Raw genomic sequence first — 15249 nt, forward strand, 5'->3', positions numbered from 1 at the left:
GCAGACGTTGGGTCAGAGGCCCAAATGCCAAACCACATATTTGCCCAAGTAAAGCATAACAAAATACTCATTAAGAGAAACACACACAACTAAAAAAAACCCAAGAACACAGGCAAAACACACACACACGCACACCACAGGTACACACACCCCACTCCAAAATCCAGGCAAAACAGCCCTCTCCCAGTCCTCCCCCAGCCACAGGTCACTTCTCCTAGCCCCACCCACCCCGAGCCCCAATCATATCCACCCCAGAACCCAGGTCAGTCCCCACTGCCCACCAGGCTTACCAGAGAGTAGTAGGGTCGCTTTTTATTCCCCCCCTTCAAATACTTGAATCTGGCTGGCTAAGCATGTTGGAAAGCAAAGCACCAGCGTCCAGTTGTCCCATCCGCTTCTCCCTGGGGAAAAGAAAGGAGGTGGTGGGGTGACTAGTGGCTATGGTTTTGCCTTCCAGCTCCACCCAATGTAAACAAATATTTAAAAAAAAAATTGGGAGGAGCAAGGGGCCTTGCCAGGTGCCAAAGGAGGTGTCTGGGGTTGCCATGGTACCCACAGTCACCACATTGTGGAGCCTGGTCCTAGTATATAGGGTCGTGGGACTGGGCTATAAATCTGCAAGCACCTTGAAAGTTATAGCCATCCTACCCTTGATGGCATGGTGACTGGCACACCAGCAACCACTCAAATCAATTGGCTCTTGTATGGGTGTCAGGCCAGCCTAGGCTGACTCATTGGAACTTCCAAGTTAGCACCATCACACAAGTTGGAAGGAAAGCTTCACTGATTTTAAAGAGTGACCAAAAGGAATGTAATACGCTAACTGTACACTATGCCAGTGCACTACACTCAACATCGAAGGTCCTCCTCCGGCTGCCTACTCTGAGGAAGCTTGGAGGACAGCAACAAGGGAGAGGGCCTTCTCAGTGGTGGCCCCCAATTATGGAATGATCTCCCCAATGAGGCCCACCTAGCACCAACATTGTTATTTTTTTGGTGCCAGGTCAAGACCTTTCTCTTCTCCCAGTCATTTGGCAGCATATGATGAGTTTTAATCAATCCTGGATTTGTCTTATGGTTGATAGCTTGAAATTGTTTTTAGATATATGTTGTCTTTGTGTATATTGTCTGTTCATGTGTTGTTGTTGTTCTATGTAAATGGCTTTTAACCTCTGTATACTGTATTTTTAATGTTTTTAATCTTTGTAATCCACCCAGACAGCTTTGGCTATGGGGCGGTATAGAAATGTGATAAATAAATAAATAAATAAATAAATCTGGGATGGGTTCTTCAGCAAAGCATAGTGTATTGAAGCCATAGGATATATTGGACAAAAATTAAACTGAGATGGATCTTGGAGTGGATAGCAGACCTATTACCAGCTAGTAAACACAGGAAGACTATAAATACCAGTGCATGTCAATGAGGTGCCCAAGTGGGAAGCTGCAAGGTAAAATGTTGGGCTCGCTCTTTGCCACCTTCAGCAATGTCCCTACACAAGAAATAACAGGACCATAAATTAAACGAATTAAAGGCATTATGCTGGTTTGTATGCACGGCAGCACTTTCCCAAAGAAGGAAAAGAAAACTAACCTTTGTGCAAGATTGTCTGGAACTGTCCTTGTTCATATTTATAATGTTCCATGGACACTAATGGTGTTCCTCAGAATAAGCAAAGGTATCCAGCTTGTTGAGTAGGAACACCCTGCTAAAAATCCTAAGCATCTAATGATGTAAATAGTACTTTTAAATGGGAAATGTGTTTTTGCAGCTTTCATTTTCTTTATTCTCATAGCAAATTGGTGAGATTATTCCCATTTCATGACAAATGAAGATTTGAAATGACAAAATGCCCAGAGCCTGATAACGAGACTGTGGCTAAGCAAAGGTTTGAACATCCATTCTCTAAGATCTAAGGGTCATGCTCCAAGCCAGGTGTGGGACCTTGTGGCCCTCCAGAGGTTTATCTACAACTCCCATGATCCCTCACCATTGGCTAAACTGGCTAGGGCTGATGGGAGTTGTAGGCCAAAACATTTGGAGAGCCACACGTTGCCCACACTGCTGTATGCCCTGGACCACATTCCAGATAAATACTTTGACTGGCACTCCTTACAAAAATGTTTACACTCAGAAACATGGACCTGGAACCCCATAGGGGTGCATGGAATTACATGGGGAGATTCCAGCGGAAAAGAGGCAATGGGGGAAAGGTAAAGGAGTCCCTCTCCACCATCATTTCTCCACTGAAAATCACCCCCTTCCCAAGCTGATTTTTCACTGGAGAAGCAGTTGTCATGGTTTCCATACATGTATGTATATATAACATGTTGTTTGACAGTTCACAGTCAAGAAGGTTGATCAAGAGAGCTGTGAGAAATTCACTCTACAGGCAAAAATACCAAGTCAGGCAAGGCTGTTTGAAGAAACACAAATATCTTCTGTCAGAAGAAAGGTCACTTGCCAAATTATGGTTTTATGACACAGGACTGCTCTTGCAAATCACCCCCCATGTCTATGCATGCCACATGGAAGCAGTCAATACCCATTATTACTCCCAAGGCCCTGATCCATTTGAGGTGCTCTGAAACCTATTATCTGCAGAAGAAATCCATAGCGACTGATATTTACCTAATTACAGCTTTGGATTTAGATACCTGACTATGCCTGTTCCCACATCACATTGCCTATGCACTGAGGTCATCTTCAGAGGTTCTCCTTTGGATGCCCTCACCATCTGAAGTAAAGCACATGGTGACTAGAGACAGGCTAGCCTGATGCCTATACAGTGCTGTTCATTTGGCATCGGAAACTGCTGGTGGAATTGTTTTCCTGTTTCTGCTGCAGCCCCCTGCGTGCCTACCAGATCTGCTCTGGAAGGTTGGGAGCCCTCCAGAGCAGATTTGGGAGGCATGTGGGAGGCTCCAGGAAGCTCAAGAGGAAGAGGAAGTCCGCTCGCGTGGCATTAAATGTAAGCCTTAGTGTTTAAACTGTTTTAACAGCTGCTTTTATCTACTGTACTCTTGTTCTGATTGTGTAATTTTATATGTTATTGTACTGTGATTTTATTGCTACTCTGCTGCTTTCTCATAAACAGTCTTGGAAACATGACTGAATGATAGTATAAAATGTGTAAAACAAATAAATAAGCAAATGAAATCCAGTCTAGTCTAAATGTATGAAACAAGGTAAAAATTATAAGATGGGAAAACAACAAAGGAGTCTTGTGGCACCTTAAAGACTAACACATTTATTCTGGCATAAGCTTTTGTGGCCACTGCCTGCTTCATCAGATTCAGCTCTCATTGATGAAATGGACAGTATCCATGAAAGCTGATGTCATGACAAATTTCTTAGCCTTTAAGGTGCCACAAGACTCTTTGTTGTTTTTGCCGCAACAGACTAACACAGCGACCCCTCTGGAAATTATAAGATGGCCTTCTTAAAAACATTTAAAGATAGATGGATTCACAGGACTATTGTGACACATGCAGTCAGATCAGTGTAGTGAACTGAAGGCCAGTTTCTACATCTGCTTAGCTTATACAATGCTGCAACAGCAGGTACACATGGGTTCCTAGCATAGCAGGAAAAGCGGTGGAGCAAAAATATACTAAAAAGTTACATATGCATTCTTGATAGTAAATAGCGGAGTTTGAAATGCTCTGCTGGGCTGAATCATTTGAGGTCAACTACACGACACTAAATGTGTCTTTGAATCCCATGAATGGGATTCTCCTTGGTAACAGTTGTCAAGGTCCTGTAGAAGGAACATCTGTACTTGTTGACTCTCCCATTGTAAACCTAAAATAGTGGGCATAAGCAGTATTGTATTGGTTGTTGCCTGATGATGATGTAGTAAACTTTTTTTTAAAATCTCAAAATAAAAGGGGGGGGGGATTCCCCAACCAAAACTGTCGTTTACACCAAAAGATGCTATTTGCGGCTGTTAGCATCTTGGTGGGGCAGGGTTAAATCTCCTTCCCTGTGCCACAGTCCCAAGTGCTTCCCTAATAGTTGCTGTTAGTTTTAAAAGAGAATCCCAGTCAAGAAATTCAAAGATGCATTTAGTGTCATGTGTCGTTTGACCAGGCCCAGCCCCACCATTATGCAGAGTCATGCACCCGCATCAGGTGGCAGAGCGGGAAGAGCGGTGACTGGTGCTGCTCTACCCCCCCCACCCCCGGCAGAAGAGTCCCCCACTGCCATCTCAGCTGGGGCCACAGCTGCTGCCGCCACCTGCCCCCTTGGCCTCCCTCACTTGTCTTCTCTCACTTGCTCGGTCACCCAGCAGCCTGGCTGCCTGCATTGTGGCCCAGCTGCAGGGCTCCTATAGGAGGACCCCACCCACCCCCAGCAACAGAAATGGGAGCATCACACCAGTTCCACAGGAGGGCAGCTCCGCTCCCACCAGGCACACAAGAGGGCGGCTTGCAGTGTTTTCTGCTCCACCCATCAAGGCAGAGATGTGCGGGCCAGGCAGGGTGAGGATAGGGATGTATGAAAGTGACTTACCTTTCATGGATTATGTTGATGGTGGGGGGGAGGCGTTCCGTCCCTCCCCCTGGAATCCTGGCCGGGGGGGAGGCGCTCCATTCCTCCCTCCGGAATCCTCGAACGGCCAGCTGTGCTCCATGGCAGCTCCGCGGAGCAGCCGGCCAGGCCCGGCCCGGCCAGGCCAGAGCTGTCCGCAGCCGGATTTCTGGCCACGGAGGGCTCTGGGTAAAAAAAAAAAAAAAACCCGCGTATGCAAATGGCGACAGCTACGGCCACCGCCATTTGCGTTCCTTCTTTTTGGCCGCCTTAATCTACATAAATATTTATGTAGACTATGATGGCGAAAATAAAGGGGAACGCAAATAGCATAGCGGACGCTATTTGCGTCCCTTTTTGATTCCCCGTTTTAGCCTACGTAAATCTTTACGTAGGCTAAAACAGTGAATCCAAAGGGAACGCAAATAGTGCCTGCTACGCTATTTGCATTCCCCTTGATTTTCACTGTCATAGTCTACGTAAATATTTACATAGATTAAGATGGTAAAAAGAAGGAACGCAAATGGCGGCGGCCATAGCCGCCATTTGCGTACGCGTTGTTTTGGTTTTTTTACCCACCCAGCCGTGATAGGCTACGTAAAGATTTACGTAGCCTATCATGTCTTTTCTTCTTCTTTTTAAAACCTAGCCATATGCATGATAGGCTACGTAAATCTTTACGTAGCCTATCACGTCTTTTTTTTTTTTTTTTACACAAGGCAAGCCTGGAAATGGCAGCGGCGGCAGCCGGTTGGAAGACCGTCCACCGCCGAAGCCGGAGCCGCCGCCGCCTGGAAGATCCGCCCCAGGTGAGTCTCGTCCCGGGGGGTATCCGTGGGGGGCGGGGGGGTGGCAGGCCATTCTGCCACGGTTTTCGGGGGGCCGAATGCGCTGGCATTCGGCCTCACCGAGATCCGTGGTGGAATTCTCAGACATCCCTAGGTGAGGAGCAGGGAAGGGTGGTGGCGGCTGAAAGGGGAGAGGAAGGGAGTACAGATGGGGTGGGTGGGTAGCAGCACTGCCCCACTTGAGTTGGCAATATTCCTTGGACCAGGCCTGAGTTTGACCTTTCCATTCTGTCTTTGCCCTTGCATTCCCTGCACTCTTATCTTTGCCATCACTGTCACAGTCCCATTTCTCTTGCTGGCAGAGAGAGAAGCCCTCCTTGTCAGGGGCACATCACCCTCTTGAAGTACATGATGCAGAATTGGGAGTACTGTATGTGTTGGTACTTTATGAGCAATTGTGAGCCTGCCTTTGCTAAGCAATTTGCTGAATTAATCAAAGTTTAGGAGTCAGTAACCATAACCCTTTGGGAAATCATGGGAGAGAATTTCTTTCACCAGTTGAGCCTACTAGTCCTAATGTTTTTCCCTCTAACCACAGAAACTTTAGACACACGCTTGGAAGAAAGTTAACAATCTATAGCCTGTCATAGTACATTTCTTCATTGAGTTATAGCCACAATTGTCATGGGACATTGTAGGAAATCTGAGTTAACTTTGGAGTGAAATGGTTGACATTTGATGCTGTAGTAGCCTGTACTTTATTTTATTTTAAATGAAGATATGCTGTACTTACAGTTGGATTGCAAATGGTATCTCACCACTATTCTTTCTTAGCTTCAGTTGGCTTTTTTTTAAAAAATTACAAAATGTACTGTACATCGTGGCAAATTAGCTTAATTGATTGGTGTGTGTTTTTCCCTTCAAAGTTTTAGTAGCACAAAAGAAAAAGGTATTTCTAAAATAGAGGTAGGTGCTGTTCTTCTATGTCAGCCTTTTAACAATTTCTAAATGAAAAAGGGCACCATTCTGAACCATGCTCAATCTTTATTTCCTAATCAAATGATTAGAAGACATGTTTTGACATGATTCTACAGACATATCTGAACTTACTTCAAGAAAAAAAAAATCTCATGGCTAGAGGCAAAGGCAAGAAGCCGAGTGGCAAATCTGTGGAGAAACACTGACATCTTATGACCAGATCAGGTAACAACTTCCTCCTCCTTCTTGGCTATTTAAAATAGATATCCAGAATAGATTTAGATCCAGATCCAGATTTAGCCATACTTGGAGTAGTGAAGGATGATGCGAGTTGCAGTTCGACGACATTTAGAGGGCCACACAGTCCCCAGCATTGCTCCAGAGCAAAAAAAAAAAAAGCACTGCCCCATGCTGCAGGGTTCATGGGGAGGGGGTTGGATTACCGTTGAATCTGATTTAAAGGGAAATACCTTTTTAACACTGAATATAGCCATCAAGCAGACCTAAGGGACAGAGCAGGCAATATTTTACATGCATGACAGAATTTCTATATCTTTAAAAAAACAAAAAGTCATGGGACTGTGTCGTAGACAGAGGGGTTAACACTTTTCCCCATGACATTTTCCTGCGGTAAAGTGCCCCCCCTCTCAATCTCCAGTGCTCTGATGTGCCTTTGAAAGTAAGATGTTACTTGCAGCCATAGCACTTCCCCTCCCAGTGCAAATGGGAGTTTTGGGGGCAGGGGGGCAGTTTTCATTGTGAAAATGCTGTAGGGGGGAATGTTAAGCCCCTTCTCTCCCACACTGTGGTCCTGATCCAGATCAGAACCCCACCTGCAGCTGCTAATGTCTTAAAAATTATATAAAAATACACATTTGATCATGCATTTACGATATCATCTAGGTTGGCCCTAAATGAAATCCCTACTCCACAAGGAAATGATAGCAGGACACACCATTACTTAGCATTCAGTCTCTCATTCAGTCCATTTCTACTGGCCACACCTGATGTCCCAGTAGAAATGGACAGAAACATTCAAAAGTCAAAACTGCAGAGGTGTGGCTGCACTTTCTGACCCAGTAAGATATCAGAATAGATTTTGGAGTTTATCCTGTACATAAAAACATAAGAAGAGCCATGCTGGATCAGACCAAGGGACCATCTGGTTCAGCATTCTGTTCACACAGTGGCCAACCAGCTGACAACCAGGAAACCACAAGCAGGACATGAGTGCAACAGCACCCTCCCACCCATGTTCCCCAACAACTGGTGTACATAGGCATACCGCCTCTGGTACTGGAGGTAGCATATAACTCATCAGAACTAGTAGCCATTGATAGACTTCTACAGGAATTTGTCTAACCCCCCTTTAAAGCCATCCAAGTTGGTGGCCATCACTACATCTTGTGGTAGCGAATTCCATAGTTTAACTATGCACTGTGTGAAGAAGTACTTCCTTTTATCTGTCCTGAATCTCCAACCAATTAGCTTCATAGGATGACCTCGGGTTCTAGTACTATGAGGGAGAAAAATGTCTCCCGCTCCACATTCTCCACACCATGCATAATTTTGTAGACCTCTATCATGTCTCCCCTTACCCTCCTTTTTTCCAAGCTAAACAATCCCAACTGTTGTAACCTTCTCCCATAAGGGAGATGCTCCAGCCCCTTGATCATTTTAGTTGCCCTTTTCTGCACCACAAATCTCTCTCTCTCTCTCTTTCTCTCTCTGTATTCGGTGCCCACTACTGATGAATTTCACTGAGTTATTTATTGTTGAAAAGTCATATGAAGCAACCCAAGACTTCCAATAAGATTGTGAATGCCCATTCATCTAATCTGAATCTGAATCCCAGAACCAGCATATTCAAGACTCTTACCTCAGAGGAAGCTTGGCTCATTGAGAGATCTCAGGTTTACAGGTTTTTCTCCCTACTGCCTCTTACAACAGATTGCAGCCTGTTGAATATTGTAAGGTTCTGTTTCTCAAAGTGCCACTAGATTATTTAAGAAAAGTGCAAAAGAAGAAGATGAAGTGGGTTGTCAGTAGCTGTGCTGATAAAATGGTTCTCCACTAGGAATTCCCATGGTCATTTTTAATATAGAAATAGGGATATCTATCTCAGATTCACTCTGTGAAGCTAAGCAGGTCTGGGCCTGACAGTTTCAGGCACCCCAAATAAGCTGTTCTGAACTTCTAGGAGAAAGAATGAAAAAAGGAATATCATGAACATTAACAATAAAATGCTAGCTTTGTTTTGTATAAGCATCCTTACATAACACTTACACACCGAATGGTCCTCTTCCTTCTTCTTCCCTCTCCATCCCCCACAAAGACCACCTCAAGTACAGTAGATTCCTGAAAACATTTCTCAGAAAAAAGTGAGGCTTAGTATGCTGCCTCATGAGCAACTTGGGACTAAGTTGACAGAACCCACATGGAAACAACCCTGAGAACTGCAAGGAGCAAAAAGTGGATGTTCAGCCTGCCTGTGCCTACACCCATTGTGCTTCTGATGTAATGTCCAAAAAGGAACTCACATGGAGGAGATGCTCAGGCTCTATAACAGGCATACAAGTAGGTCTGACATGGCACTTCCAGGCAGCAGGAGTAGTATGAGACAAGCCATGGTGCAGCAGTGCCTTCTATGGCCATTACAGTAGCACCCAAAAGTGTGTGAGGTCTAAGTGTCAGCCAAGCATAATAATGTCCAGGACTCTAAACACTGATGTCTAGATATCTCCTTGGGTTGTATCCAGTGTTAGTCCTACCTAGAGTAGACCCACTGAAATGAAAGGTACTTAAGCTGGTCATGACTTTTAATAGGTTATTTTAATAGGTCTACTCTAAGTAGGACTAACATTGGATACAACTCATTTCCACACATTCCTTACATGTAGTGCCTAGTGAATGTGGGTGCTTTGGAAATAAACTATTTCGTCATCAGATTAAGGGACAATATTTTTGTTTGTCTGTCAAATGCCACAAGAATCTTGGCTGTTTCCACAGTTCTCACTTACTTTGAAATAGTGATCTGACTGTCCTAAAGTCTCAGCCTCAGATTGCATACAAATATTTTATTTGTAGGGGTAAGAGTGTAAGAAAAGCTATGCTGGTTCATTCAGACCACCTAGCCCTGTGTTCCGTTGCCATGGTGGCCAACCAGAAGCCCATGAGAAGCAGGGCATCAACCCACCCAATTATAGCATTCTTTTGCTCCTTTCTCTCCAGCAATTGGTATACAGACGCATACCACCTCTAATACTGGAGGTAATATATAGCCATCATGACTAGTAGCCACTGATACCTTTATCCTCCATTAATTTGTCTAATACCCTTTTCAAGACATTCAACTTGGAGGCCATCACTACATCTTGTGATACTTTGTGTATCAACAGGAGCACTTTGCCCCTGGCCATTGCCATGCCATTTACCCTTTGTCAGGAGAGTCGTAACTGTACAAATGTACTGGAAGGAGATAAGCCTTGCAGGCTGTTCACTCCTGTATTCTACTTGTAACTGCTCTCCCTCTTCCCATAGATTTCAATGAAGATAGGAAATTAACTTGACCAGTTTCTGGTCCAACCCATTTCACCCAAGAAAATACTGCATTCTCTACTTCTTTTAAAAGACTATGTGAATGCATATGTGAATATCACTAGTTCAGCCTTTCCAAACCGGGTGCCCTCCAGATATAGTGGATCACAACTCCCAGCATCCACCAGCCACCCCATCTGGAGGACACCAGAATAGAGAAGGCTGCACTAGTCCATTTACTTCTTTCTTTCTTTCTTTCTTTCTTTCTTTCTTTCTTTCTTTCTGAACAGTTCCAGAAGTGCTTCAGGCATTGGGAGTATATACACATAATGGACACTACGCAGTGTCCATGCACAACAGTCACCAAAATGGACACCACAAAATGGAGAATTGTAGCATTGCTTACTTTGTTAGGTGGATTGTTTATCTTTATGCTAGGTATAGTGTGATGTGCTACAAAAACCTGGATAACTGGTTTGACCAGAGTCTATGCATCATTTCACACAAGGCCCCAGAATGAAGGTTGTACATGTGGTAGAGCATGGGAACAAGACTTGGGCTCACACACCTTCCCTCACAGCACATAGAATTTTGAATATCAACTTGGCTTCCACATCAACAACCTTGGAGTGTATGTGTTGTTACGTGATGTGCTCTAGTTAGACCCATGTACAAACTTGCACATGTTCTAATGAGACTCACACACCTGCTTATAAGGAATGTTTAGACATTGGCAATAGAGCATCTATGGCTAAGAAGGTGATTCCCACCCAAAGAGATTCACACTCAGACACTGTTGGAGAGGATAATACCACAATGGCACATTTATTGGGGTTTACAAAGATTCAAATGCACAAGCTAGTTTGGAGGGAATTAGTTGAGCAACCCCTTCATGGATCACTGCCTTGTTGTGGCGAAGGGGCTTGCATAACTCAGTGAAGCCATAAGCTATGCTGTGCAGGGCCACCCAAGATGGACAGGTCATGGTGGAGAGTTCTGACAAAATGTGGTCCACTGGAGAAGGAAATGGCAACCCACTCCAGTATTCTTGCCAAGAAAACCCCATGGAACGTATCACAAGGCTAAAAGATATGATGCCGGAAGATGAGCCCCTCAGGTCAGAAGGTGTCCAATATACTACTGGGGAAGATCAGAGGGAATTTCCAAGTAGCACCAGAAAGAGTGAAGTGGCTGGGACAAAGCCGAAAGGACACTCAGCTGTGGATGTGTCTGGTGGTGAAAAGAAAGTCCGATGCTGTAAAGAACAATATTGTTTAGGAACCTGGAATGTCAGATCAATGAATCAAGGTAAGCTGGAGGGGGTCAAACATGAGATGGCAAGATTGAACATTGACATCTGTGGCTCAGATCATGAGTTGCTTCCTGCAAAATTTCGGCTTAAATTGAAGAACGTAGGGAAAACCACTAAACCATTCAGGTATGAGCTCAATCATATCCCTTATGAATATACAGTGGAGGTGAGGAATAGATTTCAGGGATTAGACCTGATAGACAGAGTGCCTGAGGAACTATGGATGGAGCTCCGTAACATTGTTCAGGAGGCAGCAGCTCAATCCATCCCCAAGAAAAAGAAATGCAAGAAAGCAAAGTGGCTGTCTGATGAGGCTTTACAAGTAGCTGAGGAAAGAAGGGAAGCGAAAAGCAAGGGAGAAAGGGGAAGATATATCCAACTGAATGCAGATTTCCAGAGAATAGCACGGAGAGACAAGAAGGCCTTCTTAAATGAACAATGCAAAGAAACTGAAGAAAACAATAGAATGGGAAAGACTAGAGATCTCTTCAAGAAAATCAGAGATATCAAGGGAACGTTTTGTGCAAAGACGGGCACGATAATTGACAAAGAAGGCAGAGACCTAACAGAAGCAGAGGAGATTAAGAAGTGGTGGAAAGAATACACAGAAGAACTATACAGGAAAGATCTGAATGTCCCTGATAGCTATGATAGTGTGCTCACTGAACTTGAGCCGGACATCCTCGAGAGTGAAGTCAAGTGGGCCTTAGGAAGCATTACTAACAACAAAGCTAGCGGAGATGACAGTATTCCAGCTGAGCTATTTAAGATCCTGCAAGATGATGCTGTTAAAGTACTGCACTCAATATGCCAACAAATTTGGAACACTCAACAATGGCCGCAAGACTGGAAAAGGTCAGTTTACATTTCAATTCCAAAGAAGGGCAATGCCAAAGAGTGTTCAAACTACCGTACAATTGCGCTCATTTCACATGCCAGCAAGGTGATGCTCAAAATCCGACAAGCTAGGCTTCAGCAGTATGTGAACTGAGAACTACTGGAAGTACAAGCTGGGTTTCGAAGAGGCAGAGGAACTAGAGATCAAATCACCAACATTCGCTGGATCATGGAGAAAGCAAGAGAATTCCAGAAAACGTCTATTTCTGCTTCATTGACTACACTAAAGCCTTTGATTATGCGGATCCCAACAAACTCTGGCAAATTCTTAAAGAGATGGGAGTACCAGACCACCTTACCTGTCTCCTGAGAAACCTGTACGAGGGTCAAGAAGCAACAGTAAGAACTGGACATGGAACAACCGATTGGTTCAAAATTGGGAAAGGAGTACGACAAGGCTGCATATTGTCGCCCTGTTTATTTAATTTATATGCAGAGTACATCATGAGAAACGCCGGGTTGGATGAATCACAGGTCGGAATTAAGATTGCCGGGAGAATTATCAACAACCTCAGATACGCAGACGATACCACCCTAATGGCAGAAAACGAAGAGGATCTAAAGAGCCTCTTGTTGAGGGTGAAAGTGGAGAGTGCAGAAGCTGCTTTGAAACTCAACATTCAAAAAACGAAGATCATGGCATCTGGCCCCATCTCTTCCTGGCATATGGAAGGGGAAGAAATGGAAGCAGTGACAGATTTTATTTTCTTGGGCTCCAAGATCACCGCAGACAGTGACTGTAGCCCTGAAATTAAAAGACGCTTGCTCCTTGGGAGGAAAGCTATGGCAAACCTAGACAGCATAGTAAGAAGCAGAGACGTCACCTTGCCGACAAGAAGTTTTACTATAGGCTTAAAAGACCACAGCAGTATATATACTCTCAGGCTCCTAATCATGCCATCGGTCTGCCATGTTAAGGTGGCATTCTTGATCAGATGGTTTGCAAACAGAACACTGGCATGACTGGCACAGAGGAAGCTGCTTTATACTAGGTCAGAATACTTGCCTTCCTAGCACAGTAGTGTCTACTCTTGCTTGGCAGCAGCTCCCCAGGGCCTCCCTCCAATAGAGGTCTTTCCTACCTGCTCCTTCTAACTACAAATGCTGGGGAACCTTCTACACACAAGGCATGTGGTCTACGACTGAGCTACGTCCCTTCTCTCTAACAATGTGCCTTCTGCGTCAAAGCTAGCTGCTTAAATTGAGCAAAGAAGGCATGTGGGACTCTGTACAGATGCAGGGATCCTCATAGAAATTGTTCTCCGCAACCCACTCATCTCAAGAGAGACAGATTGTTGTTTCTACTCCAGCTAAGAGCATTTCTACACCAGGCTAAAATCCTATAACTTTACTGAGGCTTTCTGCTTCCATTTTAAATTCAGGATCGTGATGGGCTCCCTTTACACACACTTCCTCCCCCCACCCTTTCCCCCCTTATCTGCATGTTCTACATGTTTCATTATACAGCCACTAGATAGCACTGTGGTCTAGCTCCTCTTATGGCGGGATTTCTTCTTTTCATGAGGGAACTCAACATGCTGTAATTTGATAGCTCATTATCTCCAATCTTTTTTTAAAAATGGGATAAAGGTCATTTAGCATGCGAGATACGCTGGAGGCTGACAATATTAGCATCAACAATATTAGGCTAGATGGACCAAAGGTCTGACTCAGTATAAGGCAGCTATGTTCCTAAGGCAGAGTTAAAGTGTGCATGTGAGACATCTGAAAAATCAGATGGGCAGAAGTGATTCCTCTTTGATCTCTTCCCCAAATCTTAGCACAGATGTTTTAGAAGAGCTGACATAGGTAGATCATTTGAGAGTAAGAAAGCAGAGTTATGCACTGCCAGAGGCAAATACAGTACACCCACTGGGATTCCTCAGTGGAAGAGAAATTGAGTGATATTATCCCATTATACCTTAGTCACTTGAAGAAAGGCATCATTTTCCCTTCCTCATTTCAATGGTCGCTATACTTTTGAGGGAAGGAACGGTTTCATCTTTTAACCCCGAAGACAGGATACCCTGGAGAAGATGCTGATGCTAGGGAAAGTGGAAGGCAAAAGGAAGAGGGGCCGACCAAGGGCAAGATGGATAGATGATATTCTGGAGGTGACGGGCTCAACCTTGGGGGAGCTGGGGGTGGTGACGGCTGACAGGAAGCTCTGGCGTGGGGTGGTCCATGAAGTCACGAAGAGTCAGAAGCGACTGACCGAATAAACAACAGAACAGGAGCAGAAAACAGGTTTAGGGAGAAAGCACACATCAGAGGATTTAGGCCACCTTCCCTTTCCTAAAACCAACAAGTTTAAAATTGTGCATCACTGAATGAGTAAATCCTCCAAGAGGGAGGGCTTCTGGCAGGCTAAGTCAATATTAATTAGTACTGATATACAGTAGGTGCATAGAGTGGAATGCAATATGGATCGCATCAATACCTGCGGCTACTATCTGCAACATGGAGGAAATGAAGAACCTTATTACTCTAGGAGGACAAAATGAAAAAAGTAATTACTCTGAAGGCGAAACTGCACCTCTCCTCCCCTGTCAGTTTTAAGAGGGTGCCGAGTTCCTGGAGGCCAAATTCTGAAGTCATATATGACACAGTGTTGATAGTACTGTGTGCACTGGAGGTGGAGAGAATATCAGAGTGAAAGGTCCTTAACTTTATTCATCATTATAACTCACAGGGATAACTTGCCTTCCTAGTAAAAGGAAGATGAATGCTGGTTTAGGGACACATCACTTAATTCACCCCAGGAACACACCAGAACCAGATGCATCCTAATAATGCTAACATCAATGGCATAGTTACATAATGGCCACTCAAATAAGGGTCAATTCACACTACACCTTAAGCATCTTGGGAAGTAGAGTGAAACAATCCAGGGTCATCCCCGGAGCAGTTCACTGTTAGCAACAATCCAAAGGGCAGCTTTGCACATTACAGGAATATCTGAGGGTATGGAAGTGCTTCCTTGTTTTTCAGTGTAACATGCAACAGAGTAGATGCATAAGCTCAGAGGTCAGAGGAAGCTGCCTTATACTGAGTCAGAGCTTTGGTCCGTCTTTCCCAGTATTATCGACACTGACTGGCAGTGGCTCTCCAGGGTTTCAGGCAGGATTCTCTCCTAGCCCTACCTGGAGATACTGGAGATTGAACCTGGGCATTTCAGTATGCAAAACATGTGTAATACTACC

At 44.4% G+C, this 15249-nt stretch overlaps 1 protein-coding gene across 1 annotated transcript in view; it reads right to left on the reverse strand.

Annotated features, from left to right (window-relative positions):
- Positions 1 to 296: 296 nt before the first annotated feature.
- The window catches only part of DCDC2C (doublecortin domain containing 2C), a 141844-nt gene continuing 126891 nt past the window's right edge, over positions 297 to 15249 (reverse strand). Inside the window, exons 5-6 of the transcript XR_014786558.1 lie at positions 8180 to 8296; positions 297 to 401 (exon numbers count right to left, since the gene is read on the reverse strand). The gene's annotated coding sequence lies outside the window, so the exon portion shown is untranslated. The remainder of the gene's footprint in view (positions 402 to 8179; positions 8297 to 15249) is intronic.

Source organism: Heloderma suspectum, chromosome 1, assembly GCF_057233095.1.
Source record: "Heloderma suspectum isolate Gila_16-S chromosome 1, 16-S_ref, whole genome shotgun sequence".
Classification (NCBI taxonomy): Eukaryota; Metazoa; Chordata; class Lepidosauria; order Squamata; family Helodermatidae; genus Heloderma; species Heloderma suspectum.